The following is a 24909-nucleotide window of genomic DNA, read 5'->3' as shown; positions in this document are numbered from 1 at the left end:
GTTGGTGGATTGAAGAGAGGTCCATCTTGGGGGTAGGAGTTTTCTTGCCTTAGAGGTTGTTGAAGTTGTTGGGATTGAGCTTGGGTTACAAACTCTTCTTACCTCAAAGTCAAATCCTCAACTTACTTGGGATTGAACTCTCTACAATACGATGCATCATTATCCGTCCCACCACAACAAGCACATGAGAAATCAATGATTTGTGAAGGTTTTGAACACAAACAACCACTTGAGTTCAACTTGGAAAGACCTTCATTCAAGAGCTCAACTAAGTGCTTAAGTTGGCCGAATTTCTCCAACTCATAAAGATCTCCTTGCTTCCCTTGGGAACTTCTTTGGCCTCCCCAAGAATAGCTTGTAGCCACTTCTTCAATTGTAGCTTCAACTTGCCTTTGAGGGATCTTAATCAATTGGCCATCGGCACCCACATCTAGATTGGTCCTTGACATTGGCTCCAAGCCATCATAAAAGAATCTCATGAGCAAATTACGGTTGAATTCATGATGAGGACATGCTCTTATCAAATCCTTAAACCTTTCCCATGCTTCCCCAAGAGTTTTATCCGGTTCTTGCTCAAAGGAAGCTATCCTTCCATGTGGTGAGAGAGTTGGGCTTCAAAAGCTTGAGACATTTCTTTGCTCTTCCGGTGAGAGATTGCCGAAAGAGATGCATACAAATGTAATCTTGGCTCACTTCATTTGTTTGCATCATTGCACACAACTCAAGGAATCGGTCCAAATGCTCAATGGGGTCTTCACTTACGCCTCCGGAAAATTGCTCAATTTGCACCATCCTAGCATATTGTGGATGGATTGTGAAATTAGTCTCGGTGGTCGGGAGAAGTATACCACCCGTGAGCTCATAGATTTCCGAATTTCCAAACTCCCTTAAAAGAAGGTCATCCTCTTGTCTTACCATATCTCTCTTTGAATACAACAAAGCTAAGCACAAAATTAGCAATGACAAGTAGGATTAACAAGAAAAATAAAAGAAAGGAAAGCAAATAAAAAGACTCTAACAATAGCAAAAATAAATGTTAAACAAGTTGCTTCCCCGGCAACGACGCCAAAACTTGATTGGGATAAGATAGGTCGTTAAGCTACTACCCTAATCAAATTAATCATTTATAATACCTAAACTTACACTAAACTAGTTAGTGGCAAGTAAAGGGTCGAACCACTAGGGAAGCACACTAATTCAACATCAATAATCACTAATACAAGAGTAAAAAGGGAATTATTTTTGTTGGTTTTGTTTTGTAAGAACACTAAAACTACAAATAAGAAAGAAAATGATGATTTAAATCAAGGGAGTATGACGCAAGGGAATACGGGGGTGTCAAATATGATTAGAAAGAGGGGAATAATAATGATTATCATGAAACACATGCCAAAGAACACAAGATTCTGCCTAGACAATTCATTTTCATGAAATAGTCTAGGCAAATCAATGAAAGAGGTCTACACTAATAACGATCATTCTCATGCATCCTATTAGTTACAATCAAATCAAGAGAATAAAGAAACACAATCCATAAAAACTCCACTTTAATAACTCATTCTCATGCAATCATAAAAATAGAGATGATCTTAATCTAGTTCAAATCACTTTCATGCATTTAAACTAGAAAACATCAAATAGAATGCAACAATAATCTCAAGCTATTAAAAATATGTCTTTCATCAATTTATGACATAAGTTCAATCCAACCATCATCATTCATCCAATATCAACTCTTATCTTCCACCCCCTTCCCCTAGCTAAAAGATTATCCTAGAGAAGGGAGATTAAACATAATATCAAAACTAGAAACAAACTCAAGAAACTCAAAACAAAACACGATTAAAAGCAATGAAATCAATATCAACTAGATGAACTAAAAAGATTAACAAAAATAAGCAATAATAAATGCAAATAAATAAAGCTAAAGGAAAGGATTAGAAATTACTAAAGAAAGGAAAAGATGAAAACTTGAATTCTTGCTTGATTAAAGATTAAACTTGAGCAAAGTTGAATACTTGGAAGAAAATTGAGCAATAATCTACTTTCTATCTCTAAAAATTATCTAATCTAACCCTAAAACCTAGAGAGAGAAGCTCTCCTAAAACTAGAGAAAAAGATCTAATAATATCCAGTCATCCCGTACAAAAAAAGCCTTGAATATAAATAGATACGCGCAAAAACACTGAACAAGGCTCGCTGTGCGCCCGCGCCTTTGTGGGTTGGGGCTTGTTGTCTGAGTTGTGCACCCACGCGACATGGGTGTGCGCCCGTGCACAGGTCGCACACAACCCGCGCAAATCTCTCTGCCTCGATTCTGAAATTTACATCCTTCTGCGCGGGTTTTGACATTTTGCGCTCCCTCGGACCTTACTTCTTTGATTATACTCTCGTGCTTACTTGTCCTCTTCTTTGCAATTAAAGACTTCAATTAACTAAGCACAAGCACCAAGGGAAGCAATAAGGTAAAGGCAATGGTGAAAACACGCAATAAAGGGAAACATTTAAGCATATACGTGATTTCATCCAAAACACATCGAGACATGTATGAACGCATTATTTGAACAAAACAACTACAAAACACCTCAAGACAAGATAAAACAAAGCATAAACACTACCCTAAGAGTGACATTTTATGTCACTCATCATATTTTGTTTTACTATTATATAACAAGAACTAAAAACTTAAAATATAAACATAGAAAATAAGAGAATTTAAATAAATTAAGAAAATAAGCTAAAAACTATTAAAAACTACTGAAATACATAAATTAAAGATGAAATAAGGAAAATAAGAAATAGAGAGAAATGAAGCGGAAAACTAGTGAAATTTTTAGAAACTAAACCGGAAAATAAGCATAAAAGTACCCTAAAAGTGACATAAAAGTCACTTATCAGTATGTCGTCGGTGCTTTTGTTGTGATGACAATCCGATTTAGGGAAAGTTGTCAATGCTTCGTAACAATCCATCCTTAGAAATGTTGTCTTGATGAAGCGACAATTCGTATCTTGGAAAATTTGCCAAAATCCATTTTTTGGGAAAAGTTGCCAATGCTTTGTAACAATCTGTCATAAGAATTTTGCTACGATCGACAATCCACATCTTGTAATATAACTCTTGAAAGAAATCCACCTTGGAAATTTGCCAACGCTATGCGACAATCCTTTTAGGAAAATATTGCCACCATTGACAATCTGCGTCTTGGAACATTTGCAAAAAAGAGTCTACCGACAATCCACTTCGGGAAAATTTGCCACTTATTGAAATGAATGACAATCCACGTTGAGGAACCTTTGCCGAAATTTATGATGAATAGAGTCCTACAACAATCCTTTGAGAAATTTTGCCATAGGGAACTGGGTGTATGACAATCCAATCTCGGAAAACTTGCCAGCGATGACAATCTGAACTAGGAAAAAATTTCCAAACAGAGAAGGAGAATGACAATCCACGCTTGGAAACTTTGCCAGAGATGATATTCCAATCTTGGAAAAATTTTCGTTGAAGAGGATGCACGACAATCCATTTTTGGAAATATTGTCAGTTGGGGATGACAATCCAATTTTTGGAAAAATTATCGTTTAAGAAGAATGCGCGACAATCCGTATTTGGAAATATTGTCGTTTAAGAAGAATGCGTGACAATCCTTATATGGAAATATTATCGTTTAAGAAGAATGTGCTTGATTTTAAACCGATACGTTGGTGCTTGTAATGAGCAAGTGTTGTAGACGCTTAAGCTAAGTGAGACGATTTTTTGTCAGGTCATGCGATTGTAATCGAGCCGACTACTAATCATGTCAATTTGCTTATAGGGGCTAACTGGCATACTAAGGAACCCGAAATTGCTGCATGAGGTCGAAATAACCTTCTGAGAGGCTTCGAGCTATGTTGCTGCTGAAATATCGATGGCGCCAAGAATTGGCCATGTCGCCAGACGCAGAGATCTAGCGCTAGGCGCTGAATTCTGTTGCCAGATGCCAGATGTTGTTGCCAGACGACAGCCTTGTTGTCTGGTGCTGGAGTTGGGGCTTCCCTACTCTGCTCTTGCTGCCGTTGTTGCTTAGTTTTGCTCCGAACTTTGAGCTTGGTTGTTTCCTTTCAACCAAATCCGCTCAAATCATTTGTAAATTAAAGCTCTTCATCTCTAATTTACTGATCCATGTAACTCCTCTTATCTTGGAGGAATCTCCTATGTCATATTTGCGGTTTTTTCGAAAAAAAAAATCCGAGAATGTCTTCGCTTGCTGGGACGCACCTGCATTTATATCTTTGACCATAGGACTTTGCTTATCTTTCTTTAGGGTTGACCTAAGACTTAGTGTTGTTTGACTCATTGACTTGTCGTGACTCAAGTTATGAACTTGACTCGCTGTGATTGACTGACTCGAGGTTGACTCGACTCGATGTGTTAAACTCAAATCAAGGTGATATCATGACATTACTCATCGTGTACATGAATCGTATGTGCATTATAGTGTAATTGTGCGACTCAAAAATGCAAACAAGCAAAAATTTCCGTCATTTTTGTGGAGGGTACCGACTTTCTCCCGAAAAAGAAAGACGCGAAAAAAGAATCGAAGTTTTCGAATGCATGTTGAATGAGCTTAGTCAAATGTTGTTTGATACTATCTCTCAAGGTTCAAGGATTAATTCATCCTAGGCTATCTCAATTATTAACTCAATGATGAAAGTATTTGGGTAACTTAGGCACGGAGGCTAAGCACTTCGTACTTTGTGATGCAATGATGATTGATGTTGATATGACAAGGCATGCTTCAGCGTTGTATTAAGATTTCATGACAAAGGGTTCCTACGGGAAGTATATTTGGACATGTATCTGTGCAGTGTGTGAAAGTGACACTAAAGTTAGGCCGCAAAGGCTAAGTGTGTGGAGAAAATATTATTTTTAGAAGAGTCAAATAATGGTGACTCTTAGGCTAGGTAAGTTAATGATGTAGGGATCAAGCCCCTAAGTCTAGCTCTAAATGAATAGGGATGAGCATAGGATATCCCCTTGATATGACCATGCTGTGTGAATATGAATATGAATGCATGTTTATTACGGCCGCACCTCGATGTGAGGTTGCCTACGCATCCGTTAGGAATCAGGCCGAACGTAGCTCTAGCTGAACCTTGCACAAGTATGTGTATACCTCTAAAAGGTCTTTTGAAGGGTTGTAACGTGGTTAGGCTAAAGGTTTGAAGAAGAAGGGGATAAAAGGATCAAGACCCTAGATAAGCCCCCAAGGTGTGCAACTTTGCTTTTGAATCTTTATATTTTTATGCTTGAGGCTTTTAACTTTTTTTTTAGCTCTCTTTTTTGCTTTAGCATTTATTTTATTTTTATACGTGTGGGCGATCATGATCATGCGGTCTATCACTCAATTGGCATTCATGTTTCTCAGGCACGGTACCGAGCACTCGATAAGAAACGCAATCTGAGACGTGGTCTTAACAAAGATATTTTCATATCAAAGACATTGGAACACTTGCCCTTTTGTACACTTTTATTTATTTTTTTGCTTACTTATTTGTTTTGATCTTTTGAAATCACACAAGCTTTTGAAATTGCATAAGTTACACACCATCCCATCCCAAGGTTAGGTAGATATGGGTTGAAGAAGAAAGGTCTATCGTTAGACGAGGCTCAAAGTGGTTTATTAAAAAAAAGATTGTATATTTGATGGGTGAAAGGTAATATAATGTGGCTACAAGGGGTGCCTCAAATCATTGGTATACCTTATGCTTAGTTTGACATGGAATTTTTTATTTTATTTCTTTTTATATTTTATTATTTTTTTTAATGCGATGTAATGAAATGATCATATGCAAGGAAATAAATACTCATTTTATTAAAAGGGAAAAAGAAAGATTCTACAAAATTAATCTAAGGGTCGGGAAAAGAAAGGTGCCTATGCTAGAATTATTGGAGGAAAGGATAAATAAAAAAAAGAAATAGAAAAAAGAGGTCATGAAATCTCGTCATTAAAGCTCGCCTCTATCTTGTGTCGTTTGCTTCATCATCACCCAGTCTTCTCGTTAGGTAGAGGCAATGGGATCTTATTTGCTTCTATGAGATCTTGAATGAGATTTTGAAACCTATAGCATTCATCAGTAGTATGACCGCGTCCTCGATGGTACTTGCAATAAGAGTTGGGATTCCATCTCGAAGATCGATTTTCTGGCGTTGGATCCTCGGTTGGGCCAATAGGTTTGATTAACCCTCGATCATAGAGACGATCGAAAGCAGCATCGTAGGTCATTCCAATGGGTGTGAACTCTCTCCTGGGTTTCCTTTTAGATCCTTGATAGTCTATGGCTAAGACACCATTATGGTCAAAGGTACTAACATTATTACTAGAGTGGGCGTTTTCGGAAGAAGAAGGATTGTCGTTCTTTTTTCCTTTCCAGCCACTGTGGTTACTATTGTTAGTAGCTTTTTGTTTTGCGAGGTCATCTTTGATGTCAATTCCGATGTCATAAACGGCTTTGAAAGTGTTCAAATTATGTTGATATTTTAAATGCTTCGAATACTTCTCTTGGAGATTCTTGATAAACATCCTCACAGATTCATTTTCGGTGGGCACCTCAATCATCTTAGCGGAAGTTTCCCTCCACTTATTGAAGAAAGAAGTAAAGCCTTCATTCTCTTTTTGTCTTAGCATTTTTAGTTGTCTATAATCGGTTTCGACTTGAATGTTACACTTGTATCTATCAATGAAAGTGTTTACAATAGCATCCCAAGTAGAGGTTTTCTCTTTGTCAAGGGAGAAGAACCATTGTTGGCAAACAGTTTCAAGAGATAAGGAAAACAAGGAATGAAAGACTTTCTTATCAATCCCCTTAACGTTCATTATAGTTTCAAAAGCTCTTAGATGAAAGTAAGGGTTATCTGTTGCCTTGAATTTTGGAATGTCGTTGGCATTGAACTTATGCGGAAGAAGTTCCCTTTCCAGCGAGACCCCTTGTGAACTAATGGCCTGAAATTTATAGTCACTAGATAGCTTGCTCAAGCTTTCTTGCATAAGGTTCATTTGTTGTTGCTTCACAGGGTCATCAATTTTGAGGGTTAAAGCCTTCAATGCTTCATTCACAATAATCAATTGATTCCTAAGTTCGTTGACTTCTTCTTGAGTTGCCATTAGCTTCTTAGCTTTCCTCTTTTGACGAATCGGTTTATCAAAAAGTAAGACTTGAACAAAGGTGTTGTCCTTGATTAATCGCCCTTCTCTCCTTGACCAAGTACTGTGGAAAGGGAAATTAGGGATATTCATTGTTAATTATTTGACTCAACTCTATTCAACATGCATAGATGAGAGAAGGTAGGAAGAATGGGTGTTGTGATGTGAAGAAAAATGATGTAGATGGAGAGATATGAAAAATTAGGAGTAGAATGTACCCCCAACTGAAATGATGGAAAAAACCGACTCATGCACGAACCTAAGACATGGTCATGGTGACATATAAAAAGTGTGTGATAAGGCTAGTAAGTGTAGGTGACAGGCTTTGACTCTTGTGTAAGACCATGGGACTTAGTGCTTAGACTCGATTAATGACTTAACAAGTAAAAATTAACTGAATCGACTTGAAAACTGCTCAACTAGACATAAAGTGATGACTCGAGCGATAAACCGAAATGTCGCCAAAACGACAAGACTGGCGCCTCTCTTTGTAGTGTAGCGCCAGACAACAGGATTGTTGCCAGGCGTTACACTCCACAGAGTGGTGCTACAGTTCAAATTTTGGCGCCATTGCTGGAGCGTCGATATGAAACTGTTTTCGGTATTATTACTCTACAGGATATGCCTAAAGTCATACTAAGTCAACTCTGATTATATATTAAACTTTATTTACTCAAATTAATTAATTAATTAATCAATTAGGAAAAGTTATTTTAGTCATAAATTAATTTATTTAATCTTAGCACAAGTCAAACAAACGGTTAGGAAAAAACACATAGAGTATGCGCAACCAATAATGCACAATTAGTCAAGTAGGCACAACATGATGCAATGAGTTTGCAACCTAACCATGGCTCTAGTTCTCTAAAGTTCGGGATATGGGTTAGTCAATAGAGGGTCCGTGGTTAATTGTACGGATGCACCGCGCGGAAGCCTAACCGTGAAGGGTTGGCGCGAGTGGATGGGACACCGCGAGTTTAGAAAAACTCGCTTCCATGGTTTGGTGAATTCAACATTCTCGGATGTACCCTTTGTTGCTCAGAGCGTTCAATCAGGTAGATGGAGCATGAATTCCCAAAGGGTTATGTCAATATGTAAAACACATATGGGTTTCATAAAAGTGAGGAAAACTCAATCAGGAAGTAGGATCGAGCAACCATTGCTAAAAACTGGTCGAAATTAGAACGCATATTTCTGGCTCGGTATTGGAAGAACTTGGCGCCAGCAACCAGAGTCTAGTGCCACTTTTTGGCTTTAGCGCCTGGCGACAGAAGCTGTCACCTGGGGCTAACGTCAAAAAGTTGACGCTAGTCTTTATTCGCTGACGCTAGTTCCTACATGCCTCAGCAGCTTTCTGTGCTCGATAAAATTTTCCAGTTTCACGCAGCATTATTTCGATCCTAGTTGTGAAAGATATTCCTCAAATTTCCTACGCATAAAAATCTTATGTTTTTAACTCATTACGGATGGTCTTTCCAATGAGATCTGTTTTATGCATATGACAATAATGTTAATCAAAATTACGCACACGAAATACTTAAAACTTTTAGAGTCTCATCCACTCATTCTAAATCATTGCCGAAATAAATTTCAGGAATTAAAATAGAAATCATCCCCAGTGGAGTCGCCAAATACTGTAGGGAATATTTCAAGCATTACCCCTAGCTTGAACCCCATTGTGACCATACACTAAAGTACGGTGGAGTCCAAAGGGAAAGAAGATAGAGCAAAAGAATCGCCAATAAGTTTTAGGTATTTGTAAACCGTTCACTGGGTGAAGGTTACACCCCTTAACGATCCAAGAGATCGTCAACTCCAATAGGTCTAGAACCATGACTGGTAGTTCAAGGATGAAGGTACAAATCCAACCTAAAAGAGATTGAACCTGCCCTAAAAATAGGCCTCTACTTTATTCTGATCGTATTCATGTGCACTTTCTAACTAACATGCAATCATAAGGTTTACCCTAAACCTATTTATCTATGTTGGTTGAATATTAATGAACAAATAAAACTATTATTGGCGATCACTTGAATTATAATCATATTAACCCTAAACAAGATTATTAATTATCTTATTAAGTGTGATTACAAGTACAAATTCCCTTTAAACATGCATAAAAAGCGTGATCAAGCAATAACAATAAATATAATCAAGCAACATAATAATAAAAATAAAAATAATAACAATCAGAATCATGTTAAAGCATAATATTAATAGCAAGATCCTAGGCATGATACTAACAAGATTAATAACAAACCCTAGCATGTCACTAAACAATAAAAATCAAATCTTTAACCCTAACAAGATACTATTAGGAAAGACAATAAAAGGCATCATAAAAATCATAATTGACATTATATTCTTTACCCTACATGATACTAGGAATTTATTGTTGTCACCCTAAACATCAAATTAAGAAAAGCATCCTAACATGACACTAGGAATTTATAATAACAATCTAGACATGATTTCTATATCATAATATCAATAAATCAATTAAAGCACTTACTTGGATGCCTCGTACATCTTTCTAATAACAAAATACACGCATTAGTAACTTAAAGGAAAATAATAAAATCAAACAATTACATTAAATAATTGAAAGAGAGATTAGGGACCAAACCCTCAAAAAATTAAAACCTTTCACGTCTAGGGCAAAGGCAACTTCGAATTATCCTAGGTGTGTCTAGATCTTGTGAATGCGGAATTTTGTATGAAGGTTGGTTTAGGAAAGAGAGAAAGAATAAGCTTTAGAGAAGAGAATTAGAGAATTGATGATTGTAGATTGTAGATTAGAGATGAGAATTGATCATTGAAAACGAAGTTTTGAGGAGGCTATTTATAGAGAAAATCAACAAAAAAGATAAAAAAATAAACCAGAATTCTGATGTGAAAAAACGAAGTTAGTGCCAGACGCTAACGCTAGCGCCTGGCGCTAATGCTGGTGTAGGCGCTAATCAGTTTTTTTTACGCGTTTTCTAAATTCAGATAAAATTTAACCGTACAGGAGGATAAAAAATTATTTTCCTCAAAAACACTCTTTTATTCAGATTAAAATTCTAAAAAGTCAACAAAAGTCAATTTATTAATGCAAATTGAATTAGGAATGAAAAGAACCTTCTAGGAGAATTTAGAAGACTAAAACCATTCCTAATTGCATTAGGAATGATAAATCCATATTAGGCCCTCCCTTAGATCATTGGGCCGCATATAAGGCTCAAACCGGGCCCAGTTTCGTGATTTGGCCATAACTTCCTCATTATTCATCTGAATTGGGCTTATAATATATCGTTGGAAAGCTATTTTCAAGCCCCATCCACCTACGCTACTATTGGACCCATATCATGGACCAACCAAACTGGATTGGCTGTTTTCTTAAAATAGGTTTTCAAAAACAGTGAGAAGAGAAAAGAAATTAAAACTATCCGCAACACTAAACTTTCCACACTTTCACTTCATTCGATTATGATTCGACGTGAAAGGTACTCATCACTGGGTTTGGTTTTGGGGAGACTCAAATGGGTGTCTACACATACCGAAAATCAAATTGCAGATATTCTAACCAAGCCCTTGAGCAGAGAAAGATTTGAGAAATTGAGATTGGAACTTCGGATGATTAAGCTGAATTGATTGCATCTGCAGTTCCAAGATATGGCAATATCAAAAATAATGTAAATAGAGCTAAAAGAGCATTTTTCACAATCTTGGTGTGTTAAACATAGCTGAAGTGTCACCGTTGTTAATTACTAGAGGTAAGTTCTTTAAAACGCTTAACTGTGTAAGTTATTAATTATGTACATTGCACATGTGTAGAAAGCGTGTTCCAATTGTGTGGTTTTATTTTCAGAAAGTTTTTTTTGGGAAATTAAATGAATTTGGAAAGAAAAGGATTTTGGCAAATTCATCTTGTTAATTTCAAATTTGAAAAATTAATTGAAATTGTTTAATTAATGATTGAATAGTGAAATCTCTTAAAATCCCTTACACCGATTCATTTATTATAAATGGAATCTTCACCCACCTTTCCATCATCACTCTCAAATAAAAATTACCCACTGGGAAAAACCTTCTACAAACTTCTACCCCTCAAGATAAAACCATGGTTATCATAACTTCAATTAGCTCCTCCGAAAGCTCTCACAACCTCCAAAACCAGGAACAAGAAGAAGTGTCATCTCTCCCCTTAGTATCCTACAAAGAACCTCAAGCCAAACCAAATCTATCCTCTCCATCTCAAAACCCTAAACCTGGAGAAACAGAGAAATTCACTTCTGACTCAGTTCTTCAAAAGTTGAAAGAGTGGAAGGAGATGAAAGAGAAGAGAAAGACAGTTGAGGAACACATTCAAGAAGTTGAGGATTTTGTTGAAAAATTAGAGGACTCGGAGGGAGAAAACTTTGAGAAGGAAGAAGATGAAGAGATCATTGATCAAGCTAAGCTTGAATCGCTAGCAAGAAGGTATGTTGTAGGTCATCGCATTGATTTGACTTGGTGTAGAAAAGCTAGGTTCCTAGAATTTCTTGATTTAATTAAGTTCCAAAGTTGGGAATATTTGTTGTCTAAAGCCTCTAATAACTACATGTACCCGTTTGCTATGACTAAGTTTTGTTAGAATTTTGAAGTAAAATTGGGAGTTATATCTAGTGAAATTGATGGTGTAAAAATTGAGTTCAATGTTGAAATCCTAGGAAAAATTCTAAAAGCACCTATTGTTGGATATGAGACCTACATCAAAGGGAAGACCAGTGTAAAGGTTGGAAAGTATTTGAGTGGTGACATAGTTGAAGCCCTTGGAGGAAAAAGGGGGAAGAACATCATGAGTCACAATAACTTAAGCCCATTGAACAAGTTGTTGTTCAATTTATTGAAGAAAACCATTCTGCCTCGAACATCAAAGAAAGGGGAAGCATGTCTAATGGACATGGCTGTGATCTTTTGTCTGTCTAAGAAAATAAAGATAAACTTTCCCTCACTCATGTTTAAGCACTTGGCACACTATGTTCCAAGTAAAACTAAGGTGGGATATGGGGCTATCCTGTCCACAGTCTTTGAGAGTTTTAGAGTAGTTCTGAAGGGAAAGTATGGAGGTTTGGAGGAGAAACCAAAAAATGTGATTAATGAAGAAACTTTGCTGGGAATTAGCTTGGAGGTGATGAATGGGAAGATTCAAAAACTGGAGAAGGGTAAAGAGAAGAAAGAAACAGGAAAAAGAAAGGAAAAGGAAGAGGTTGAGCAGCCTCTGAGGAAGAGCAGGAGATTGTCAACAAGTTATGCTCCTCAAACTAGTATGGAGAAGCCAATTGAGCTGGATACTGATGACAGGGATCTGGATGGATAGTTTTCCAAGTTGATTGTTAGGTCGGTGTTCGTAGAAAAGGAAGTGAAAGAATTTGCTGAGAAGATTCAGAGGTTAGAAAAGTCTGTGCAACAGCAAGACAAGCTTCTGAAGAATCAAAAACTGAAGTTTCAACAAAAGATTGAGAGTCTTGAATAAAGATTAGACTCCTTTGCTACTAAACAGAAGGAAAATAACAGACAAATTATGGAGTTTCTGAAGAATTCACTCTGCAACCTTATTTACCAACCTTATTATTAGCCTAGCCTATTTCACTTTCACTCATGAACAATTTCAGTTTCTGTTTTAGTTTTTGAACAATTAATTTTGGTTGTAATATTTTTAAATTGTTCAGCAGGATATTTTGGTTTTTAATGAATAGTTGGAACTTGGCTTATACTTGTGTGTATATGTATGTTCGAACACTAATGCAAAAAAGTTGAACTTGCTTAAGGTAAGTTAGCAGTGCTGTCTTCAGTTTCCCACACTCAATGAATTGCTTGTGGGGCTGTGGCTAGATACTTAATACCTTGAAAAAGCTGAACTTTTTGATGATGCCAAAAGGGGGAAAGAAAAAGCAAACTTGGAGGTTGAAGTGTTATGGGTTCCAGTTGATAAAGTATCAGAAATTTCTTCTGATATGATGCTAAGTAGCTTAGTTTATTTCTTAGTTTTATTTATATTTGTTTTATTTATGTTCTGTTTTGTTTATTTTTGTTTTCTTGATTTTGTATTTTTAGTTGTGTGTTTATCTTTTTGTCAATAAATCAAAAATAAAAAATACGCCCTTCTATTTTGTTTAACTTTTCTCAAGAGTTTGCTTAAGTTTATCATCATCAAAAAGGGGGAAATTGTTGAAGCTTAAAGGTTTTGATGATGAGGAACTTAAATTAAAGCAAACTCATCTAATAAAGGTTTTCAAGTGTGTAGGCGTCACTCAAAGTGCGCCTACGTAAAAAGCATGTTGTGACTATGCTTGGCACTCATAGGAAGTGGGAATTTACATACGATTAGGGACAAGGAAAGTAGGGAGCCGCCAACAAGTTTTTAAGGAACTTGTAAACCGTTCATGGATCATAAAAGGCAACCACGAATAAGGGAAAATGATAGGCAACAACGATTGACCCGTGAAGGTTACACCCCATTCATAATCCATGAGATTACTAACTCCATATGGTTCGGAACCACGAAAGGAGGATCGGGGATGATGGTACGAAGTGAGTCATGGAGTCACATTCGCCCGTATTGGCCTCTACTCGATTCTCATAGTGAAAAGTTATTCCTGCGATCTCAAAGGCATACAAACAAAATATTCAATTTGCTCCAAACTATTATTAGGCTAAATTGGTTGAATATTAATGAAACACATTATTCTAAAATATTGGTGATCACTTGATTAAACAACAAGATTAAACAGGATCCTAAACCGATTGTCCAAATTATCTTATTAGGCGTGATTTTCAATTACATATTCCCTTTAAACATGCAATATGGTCATCATAAAAAATATAATAGAATCAACATTAATATTGGAGGCAATTTAACCATAATTTCAACAATATAAAATCGTTAGAAAAATAATAGAAATAAAAGGAACATAATTCTTACTTTGATTCTGTTTGTTTGCAACTACAAAATAATAAACGAGTTAGTAACTTTAAGGAAATAATAATAAAACAACAATTAAATTAAATTAAATAAAGTTTAGTTGATTTGGGGCCAAACCCTCAAACAGTTCTACCTTTCACGCCTTGGCTTAAGGACAGAACCACGAGTAAAGTATGGACTCCTTTGAGCACTTGAAGAAGGAATTTTGAAATGAGAAGGGTAGGCTAGTGTTTAGGCTAAAGCATAGAAGAGAGAAAAATAAAACTAGAGAATTAATTGATGCCCCGTACATCAGAAATGAGGGGGTATTTATAGAGAAAATGTGCTGAGGGAGCACACGGAATCCTAAAATGATAAAAACCCTAAAAAAGTATCTCGTGACACGGCAATCTGTACCGTGACACGGGAAGTTCCACCGTCAGACGGGAAACATTCCCGTGACACGATGCATTTTTCGCGTGACGTGGGAAATTTTTCAGTAAACAGGGAAGAAAACGCGTTAAGGGTTTACGCGGAAAAGACACGGAATTTCCCGTGTCACGGAAGATTTCCCGTGTCACAGGAAATCCCACCGTCACACGGGAAGGATTCCCGTGACACGGTGGGTACCTGCCGTGGCGCGGGAATTCCCAGCCTGCTTTTCGGTCTAAATACATTTTTAACCCTAATTTCGTTCATCATTTTAAGTGCCGATTGATAATTTCGGGCCATTTTCTGATTTTTTATTATTTGGGCTTAAATTAGATAATAATTAAATAAAATAAATAAAATGTTTGGGCCAAAAATAAATAATAAAACAATAAAATAAAAAGGTTTGGGCTAAAATTAAATAACCAATTTGGACTGAAATTAAAACTATGTTTTTACCAAACATCAAGACTAATCCATGGACTGTTCAAAAATATGAATTTAATCAAATACGATATTTTAAGCACTCTCGGGATTAAATACTGAACCCGTCCAATACTGTTGGTGAAAGGTTGTTCATCATCGGGTTAGGTTTTGGGGAGACATTTTTAGGTGTCTACAAAAGCCCCCACTTTGACTGAGTTTGTAGAAACGTCAGTTTCAAAAACGACAGTCAAAGTAGTTGATAGGGACGGAGAATGATTTAAGACGTTCTGCGATCCTAAATCACTCTGTATACGCCGATACCTGCAGAAAAATGTTAATTCCGCAGATAAGAGAGTAAAAGGATAGAATACGTATCTGGCACCAGTGTATCGGTGACAAACGAATTTGGCAGCTTCCTATGCTTGAAGGAATCCACCGGGTGACATTTGTTTAAACGCTTTCCATGCCCAAGGAAAGCCGACTGAAGAGTTTGGTAGTTTTCTAAGCCTGAAGAAACCTACCGGATAATACTTTCCATGCCTGAGGAAAGTCGATGTATGAATTTGGTGTCATTCTATGCATGAAGAAATCCACCGATAATGCCTTCCATGCTTGAGGAAAACCGACAAAGGAATTTAGCGGTTTTCTATACTTAAGGAAAAATCCACCGATAACGCTTTCCATGCTTGAGGAAAGCCGACTTGGCAGTTTTCTATACTTGAAGAAAAATCCACCGATAACACTTTACATGCTTGAGGAAAGCCGACTTGGAGGTTTTCTATACTTGAAGAAAAATCCGCCGATAACGCTTTTCCATGCTTGAGGAAAGCCGACGACTACTGTATCACTGAAATTTGCAAGTGTATGATGGTTTGATTATCCCCGAACGTGGGCCGCAGATGATTCACACCTTCAAGTCGATTATCCGACTATATTAGGTGATTAAAATATCGACAAAATGACTTTAATGCTTCTAGGGGCAAAATAGTAATTTTGGTACCCTCCAACCGTCAGTTAGAATTTTTCGCATAATTTTACCAAAAAAATAACTATCCAATTTGCGCGAAAAATCGTGCAGCTTTGATAAAAAATACCAGAAATATTCGCAGCTAGCTTAGAAAAAAGTGCAAAAGAATATTCTAAACCCCGTGCAACGTGGAAGCGTCCCACGACACGGTAAAATTTTGCCGTCAGACGGGATCAATTCCCGTGTCGCAGAGCAAACTCCCGTGACGCGGGAATCCTGTTTGCTGAAAACCAGTCAATTGGCATCTTTGACCAGTCAAAGCATGTGCACCACAAAATATATGACCTTTACATGGGAACGGGATCCGTTGCACGGGATTTTTTTGGCTTTAAATATCAACCATTTCTCCCATTTTGCTCATCCACCATTTCTCTTTCTTGTCCGATTTTCACCCAAAGAAAAAAAAATTCTTTTTTCTCGGCTTGCCGTGTCTCAGCGGCTTCTCACCGGTGCTCGGAGCTTCTAACGTCAGCCGACATAACCTACCGTGTCACGGCGGTTCTGCTTCCCTTTTTTTTTCCAAAATTTTCCGCTACTGCTTGCTGTTTGCTGCTTGCTGTTCACTGCCGCGTTGCTGTGTATCGTCGTGCTACTATTGCCTGAAGCCGCTGCTGGTGTCGCCGGAGCTCCGTCGCGTCCCAGATTCACCGTGACACGGGACCTTCTCACCGTGTCACAGCATTGACTGACCGTGTCGTGGTGGTCTGCGCTGCTGTCTTCACGGTTTTCTCGAGTTTCGGGGCTTGAATTCTCATCACTTTTGCTCTAATTTTTTGCTACTTCCCTCATTTTTGATTCTCCACAAGGATCCATGTAAGTTTCCTTTGATTTTTGTCTCTAATTTGCTTCAAATGAGTAATTTCATGAAAAAAAATTCATTTGGGGATTTTTGATTTTGAGGTTTCATGTTGAAATTCTTGCCATGAATTTACTTTTATATGTATGTATGTGTGTTTGTGAGAAATTTGAGACGAAAATTGCATGATTTAATGGAGAATTGAGCAAATCACCATTTTTGGGTACTACTTTTTGTGAAATGATGTTCTTGTTGTTCATGTTACTTCTTTGCACTGGAAATGGTCAAATATTGGTGGTAGATCTTGTCATGATGTGTTGATTCATTGTTTTTGTGCAATTCCGAAACATAGTTCGTGTATGCACTATATCGTCATGGAGAACATAGTATCATGCGGCTAGGAGAACTGTAGTATTAGTTTGTCATGGAGAAACTAAATACTATAAATACTTCCATAATTTTGCCAATTTTTAGCCTTGAGGTAAAAATTTAGCGTATAATGCGATAAACAACTAAATAACTTAGAAAGTGATGCTAAGCATTTACATTTTTTATTAAAGTGCAACTCGAATTAAATGTCTTAGGAAATGATGCTAAGCATTTAGATGTTTATTTTTACAATAGCATGCCTAGGCGACGGGATCGCGATCTTTTCACCCATGGCCGGCGTCAGGCTTTTCGGGAAGACACTCCCACTATTCCCGAGGGTATGGACGACGATGTCTTAGAGTCCGAGCCTCGGGCTTCTATGAGTAGAGGTAGGTGGGTTCCACCTCTGTGGACTCCAGACCAGTTGGTTTTCTGTCGTGAGAACCACGTTTCTCATCGCCCACTCTCTGGCATAGTCGACGGCACGCTTCGCCACCACGGTTCTGGAGCCGGAGACTTGATTCCTCGACTTCACCAGATCATTACGGGGGATCCTGCTACGAACGCCTTATGGGAATCGGCTGGTTTGGTAGATTTCTATACGGCGGTCGTAGGGTTTCGCAACCCCCGGGGTTGCAGTGCGACAGTCGTTCGAGCATTGTTGGAGTATTTTTGGGATACTACCAACACTTTTCATTTTGCTTGGGGGGAGATGACAGTGACCCCTCTGGACTTCAACATTATTAGCGGGCTGCGCTTCACCGACCGGGCCGTAGCTTAGATGTCCGATCTTTCTTGGGGAGCGGCTGAGGCAGCCGATTTGCTAGGTCCGATCGTTCAGCATATCAGGACCCGGCGAGTGTCTCGAGGTGGTCCTAGGAGTGGGCGATCGGAGCTGGCTTCAGTTCTAGCTCGTAGCTTCAACATGTAGGAGACATCGGCTGAGCAGCGAGTGCGGATCTTCATTCTGATTCTGATCTCTATGACTCTTTCTCCTGATAGGAGTTCACGCGCACTCCTTTGCTACCTTCCTTCTTTAGTCAGGATCAGTGAGATAGGATCCTATAGCTGGGCCAGCCTCGGATACGCTGACCTTCTCTTATCGTTACGTCATGGCTGTCGGTAGTTGAACGACGAGTCTCCCATCACTGCCTACGGTCTGTGGAGAGTCGTAGAGGTGATGATCTTTTCCCCTTGTTGTTTTATTTTAATTTGTTCGACTCATGTGTTCAAAGATTACTTTTCATTGCAACTATGGTTCTACGAGTACTTCCCAGGCTTAGCTCCTCGACGGCGTCGTGAAGCGGTTCATGATTTCCCTGTCAGGGACAGCTGGCGTGACCGAGGAGAGTCACGGGTGGAGTCTATCTCTGCGCTGCGCAGGTTGCTACGCCGAGACACTTCTTCCGTTGGCGTAAGAATTAGTTTCGTTGCCTGTTATTTTCTCTCTGACGTTATTTCCGGTGTTTCATGCCAACCTTTTATGGTTTTCAGGTTGCCATTGATGTCTAGTATCGTCCTTGGGCCGGGATGACTGATCTTCTTGAGGCCTTGCGTCTTTCAGCGCACCGCACCATTTTGGTTGGTATCGGACGCTTTGTCTTGTATTTGGGGGAGCGTGTCGTTCGTCAACATAGCGGCGATCGCTTTGTGGTGCCCTCATCTCCACCAGAGTCGATGTTGGACTCGCGCTTGATTAGGGAGTTGATAAACAGGGGAGAGCGCTACACTTTTCCTTGGCAGGAGCTTGTGCACATGGAGGGTGATTATGCGTAGGACTTGCTTCCCTCTCTGGCTCCTCCAACCCGTCTTCCTGAGGTATGATTTCTTTTGAGGATCTTTATTACTAGTCTCTGTTTTAAATAGTCGAATAACTTGATTATTCGATCATATTTTCAGACGACTATTCGCCTTGTGGGGAGGATCGAGATTCCGCCTCAGTCTGTCCGCTACCCGGGGCCGATTGGTATTACCGAGGACCATATTGCTGACACGCCATAGGGTTATAGATAGGCGCAGGAGTCTCTGCCCGAGGTCTTTGAGCCGGTAAGTTTTTTTGATGCATTATTCATCCTTTTAACACCGCTTGTTACTGAATTTTCTTTGTTTTATCCTCAGCCTAATCGTTCAGAGATGATAGGATTCATGAAGTTGGTTGACGCCCTGAAGTACTGCATCATCAAGCTTCGGCGTGGTGCGAGTTGTCGGAGGAGTTCTAGCGATGTTCTTGAGGTATGTTCATTTTTTTCCACTTCTACCATTTGTTTTATTTTGCATTGTTGACACCTTTTGATTTTGTATCTTTCAGGAGCAACGGAGGTCCCGCTCGCGCTCGAGGCATAGAGGCTCGGACGAGGAGGAGCTTGGTCGTGGTAGACGATCTCTTGGGATTCACCGGCATTCTCAGTCTCAGCGAGAGCCTCAGATTACTCAGCCGTTTCAGGAGACTCAGTGGCAGCAGCCTCAGTCTTCCCAGCACTTTCCGGGTTAGAGTCAGGGGCAGCGACAGTCGTTTTCACAGCCTTCACAGCCTGAGTTTGGGCCTGTTTTGACTCCCGTAGATCCTGGTTTATTTTCAGCTCTATCGTCTGGGATTCCTCCACCGGTGTCGGGCTTGTTCTCAGTTCCGATGTATGAAACGATGCCTTCACCAACGATTCTCGTGTCTTTGAGTCAGTCTACACCGTTTGCTGGTTGGACGGGTCCTGCCTTGAGTTTGACTACTGATGGAGTCACAGGGACTAGTAGGGACACTACTCCCCGTACTCGGATGATGGCGGGACTCTTTGGCTCACCGTTCCCGTATTCACAGGGTGGAGATGATACTGATTCTGGTTCTAGAGACTTTTGACCGAGGGTTTTTATTTGTACATACTATGATGACACTTGACTCTGTTTATTTATTATGACTCATTTTGTACATTATTCACAGTTTATGTATTTATTAGTGTGTGTTAGTGTGTGCTTGAGACTCATTGTGTGTGATCGTGTATTTATTAATGACGTGACAAAAAAACGTAAGTGGAGTAAGTGGAGGGTACCGACCTTCCCCAAAAGAAAAAGAAATAAAAAGACAAGTAAAAATAAATAGAATAAGTAAATAAAATGATAAAGAGAAATAAAAAAATAAAATATTAAAGTGATGAATAAATAAATAAAATAAAATGAGATGATAAAGATAAAAAATAAAATAAAATAAAATAAAAATAAAAAATTTGAGAATTTTATTAGGAATAAAACTCTCAGAATACTGAAGAATAAACGGTGAAGATAAAATACTAAAAAAATCCGGATAGATACAGGAAAAGATAAAAAAAAAAAAAAACGCGTGGGGTGCCGTGACACGGCACTGTACACCGTTTCACGACAAAAACTGCCGTGTCGCAGCAAAAGTTCCCGTGACACGGTGGGATTTTTCGTGTCACGGTACGCGTATTCTACAGCGGTGTGGTTTACGCGTATGAAAAGATAATTTCTGAATAGTTACGAGCGCTTTTGCTATAAAATAGGACCAGTATATTCATGATATGCATAATTACGAAACACAAAATAATTAGAATTTCATATTTCAATAATAATGTCTCAGAATTTTGATAATACATTGCGCGACTGGTCTTATTCTTTGACCAATGCTGACAAAAGAGAGTTAGAATTATTTCATGTTAGGGGTTTACTAGCCCTGCGACATGTAGCGATTGAACATGATTTTCTTAGGGCAGCATTAGATTATTGGAGTCCAGAAACACATTATTTTAAATTTGATTATGATGAAATATGTCCTTTGCCGGAGAAATTCGGTGCAATATTTGGATTTCCTGCTAGAAATCTTATTGCCATGCCTACCCTGCGTGAATATTATTACCAAGATTTTTAACGCCATCTGAATCTAACAGATCCAGATTTAAATAGAATTGTATGTGGTAATGAGGTAGACTTAGAAAAACTTGCAAATTTATATTTTAATCGCCCTATCTCTGAGTCTTATCATGTATATCGTAGAATGGCATATATTTTTTGCATGTTTAGCAAGCTTTTATTTGCAAACGGTAAGGTAGGACATGCTTGTCTAGCGTCTGTGCTTGAACACGTCGAATCTGGGAGATCTCCTATACCTACGTGCCTTGGAGAAACATTTCGTGGCCTTGACGAAGCAAAAGCTGATCGGAAAACCATCAGGAAGGGCTATCTGGTACTGCTGCAGGTAAAAATATGTTCCGATTAGTCCCCGTGACAAAAAAAGGCACCGTGTCACGGTGGGTGTCTGCCGTGACACGGTGTAGTCTGCCGTGTCACGGGAAACTGCACTTTTTTTTTGTTTTTTGTTTTTTTTTATCAACGACTCATTTAATTTTTTTATTTTTTTTTTTTTTTTTGCAGATTTGGTTGATGGAGCGTTTAGAATTATTTGAAGCCCCCAACGATGTTGAAAAATATGGCCCTAACGACCTAGTACGCAGGAAAAAGAATTACTATGTGAAGATGTCGTATGAAGACTGGAAAAATTTCTTTGCAAAGTGGGAATTTTCCATTCGTTGGGTGGTGCCTTGGTGGAGGCTTACTAGGATGGTTGGCACGAATGATACTCCATATTGCCGTTTTCCTAGTATCTCAAAACTGACTTTTTATTGTCCTTCTCGACTGATGCGGCAGTATGGACTTGAACAAGTAGTTCCACGCTATAACGATAGTCCTCGTGAAGTATCGTTGCATGAAAGTAACGTTCACAAGTACGAGACTTACTGGATTGGAAGACCTTTGTGGACCGTTTCTGCAAGTGACCAAGCTCCTTCTCCTTTATCTAGTGCATACAAGGCATGGTTGAACCCTAGAAGTAGGAGGGAACGATTCGGATCACGCAAGTCTGATGTGAAGAGTCGTCTTGGAAACAAGAAAGCACCTCCTAAAGATCGTCTAGGTCCAAGAACACAAGGGATTGAGTTTAAGACTCCTATAATGCCGAAAAGGAAGAGTTATGTGAAAGGGAAGGGTAAAGAGAAGATGGTCTATAGAGAGAAACAACCGAAGAATATTAAGAAAGGTGAAAGGGGTTAAAGTTCGACTAGGGGTGTGACGGTTCGGGCTACAAAAGACACTTTAATGGTAAAGGCCGACCTAATTGAAAAAGAGAAGGAGGTTCCTAAAGTGAAGAGGGATTAGATCAGTATTGCTTTGCCTTTATGATTTATAATTTTTTATTTAAAATAAGGCGTATGATGTCAATAATTGTAGTCACATTTATTTCAATAATAGCATATTTATTTCAGGTTTAAACAAAAAATTACAATGACTTTATTTTTATTTCTATTATTTAGTTATCCGAGTCAAGGAGTCGGACGCAATGGAAGAATGAAAATACAAACCTCGAACAAATAATGAAATCGCAAAGAATGCGTCACTAAAAAAATCGGAAAACCTGAAATTCCACCGTGTCACGGTGAAAAATCCCGTGACACGTTGCAGATTCCCGCGTCACGGCAATTTTTTATTTATTTATTTTTTGTCGTGACGCAATGCTGAACTGACGCGTATACTTGATCGACGGAGGGAGGATTTTTATTTTTTATAGTGGCCGGGCCCCCTTGAGGGGTTGCCTACGTATCCTTAAAAAAGGAATAAGGACAAACGTAGCTCTATTGGGTCATGAACCCATGTGACTAGGCATAGAATTTCTTAAGTTGATCCAAGTTGGTTAAATTGTGGAAACCGTTACCGTCCATGTCTACTAATTGTGCCGCTCCGCCAGACAAATGTACGGGCCTGACCAATTCGGTATAAATTTTCCTCTTGGATCTAACACATTTTTACGAAGTGCCTTAAGCACCAGGTCACACTCTTTGATGTTCCTAGTCTTGAATTTTTTATTAAAATGTCGCGCCATACGCTGTTGGTAGGTTTGGACATGATGCAAAGCTGCCAAGCGTTTTTCATCAAGTAAGACTAAATCATCATATCTTGCTCTAATCCAGTCGACTTCATCTAGTTGGCTTTCCAATGCGATTCGAAGAGAAGAGATTTCGAGTTCTATTGGTTGTACAGCTTCAACTCCATAAACCAGAGAGAAAGGAGAAGCCCCCGTTGATGTACGAACAGAGGTTCGATATCCCCAAAGGGCGAAATGTAGCTTACTTTGCCAATCTTTGTATTTTTTTGTCATCTTTTCGATGATAGTTTTCAAATTTTTGTTGGCCGATTCGACCGCACCATTTGTTTGAGGTCTGTAAAGTGATGATATGTGATGCTTGATATGATATTTCTGTAATAATTCCGCGCATTCGGCTTGGAAATGCGTTCCATTATCGTTGATCATCTCATGTGGTACCCCATAGCGGCATATGATATTTTTCTCAATGAATTGAGCTACGTGTTTCGCCGTCAGCTTAGCATATGAGGCAGCTTCGACCCATTTGGTGAAATAGTCGATTGCTACGAGGATGAATTCATGCCCCCCTTGTCCTGGTGGTGTTATTTTTCCAATGATGTCGATGCCCCAAGTGGAGAAAGGCCATGGAGAAGTATATGTGTAGAGAAGCGAAGGTGGAACATGCTGTAAATTTGCGTAAACTTGACACTTCATACATTTCTTGACGTATTCGTGACAATATCTCTCCATAGTAGTCCAATAATAACCTTACCGTTGAATCTTTTGGACTAACATCTTTGCATTCATGTGCGTTCCACATATACCAGCATGAAGGTTTTCCATGGTTTTATGTGCTTCTTTCTTAGCTATGCATAAGAGATTTCTCCCCATTGCAATTCTCTTGTGGAATTCTCCCCTGATGAGCACATACTGTGAGGCCAGGAGCCTCAAAGCACGGCGTGCCCTTTTATCAGTATTAGGAGGGTATTCTCCTCTTGTCACATAATTAAGGATATTTGTATACCATGGCTCTTCATCTTCTTCTTGTGGTTCTTATTCATCATTGAGTGCGTGCACATAAGCCGGTTCATATCTTCTTTCTATGGTCAGTGGCATTCTGATTGTATCAGTTGAAATTCGCACCATTGATGCTAATTTAGCTAGTGCGTCGGCGAATTGGTTTTCTTCTCTCGGCAAATACGTATATTCCACTTCATCTAGTTGCTCCGTGAGAGTTTCTAAATGAGCTTGATACGTAGCGAGACTTTCACTTCTCACTTTCCATCTCTTGGAGATTTGGTTAATGATTAGTGAAGAATCACCGTAGATTCTGAGCTTCTTAATTCCCAAGGCGACAGCTGTTTCTAACCCCAAGATACATGCTTCATATTCTACGGCATTGTTGGTGACATCGAAGTCGAGCTTCATGGAAATTGGGATGTGCTCTTCATTGGGTGATACAAGCAAGACTCCTACACCACATCCTTTTTGGTTTGAAGCTCCATCGAAATAGAGCGTCCATCTATCATCTTCGGTCATGAGTAAATCTTCGTCAGGGAAATCATACTCATCTTCTTCTTTCTCAACTTCTTCTAATGGAAATTCTGCTTAGAAATCAGAAACCGCAGAACCTTTGATGGCTTTTTGTGGTACAAATCTCAAGTCAACTGAGCAAGATTGACTATCCACCTTGATAATCTGCCATTGAGTGTCGCTTTTTCGAACAAGTATTTGAGAGGATCCATCTTGGACACGACATGCACTGTATGAGTGAGCATGTAATGTCTTAGTTTCTGTGCGGCCCACACAAGTGCGAGACACAATTTTTCAAGTGGTGTGTATCGTGTCTCGTATCCTTGAAGCTTCTTACTCAAGTAGTAGATTGCATTCTCC

The 24909-nt window shown here is 38.8% G+C and overlaps 1 non-coding gene across 1 annotated transcript; it reads left to right on the top strand.

Annotated features, from left to right (window-relative positions):
* Nucleotides 1-495: 495 nt before the first annotated feature.
* On the top strand, nucleotides 496-600 carry LOC145565459 (small nucleolar RNA R71). The gene has a single exon (XR_014095037.1). It is a non-coding gene; the product is annotated as a small nucleolar RNA R71 (small nucleolar RNA).
* The last annotated feature ends 24309 nt before the right edge of the window (nucleotides 601-24909 follow it).

The sequence above is a fragment of the Chenopodium album genome, chromosome 1 (genome assembly GCF_948465745.1).
Source record: "Chenopodium album chromosome 1, dcCheAlbu1.1, whole genome shotgun sequence".
Taxonomy (NCBI): domain Eukaryota; kingdom Viridiplantae; phylum Streptophyta; class Magnoliopsida; order Caryophyllales; family Amaranthaceae; genus Chenopodium; species Chenopodium album.
This window is presented reverse-complemented; position numbering and strand designations above follow the sequence as displayed.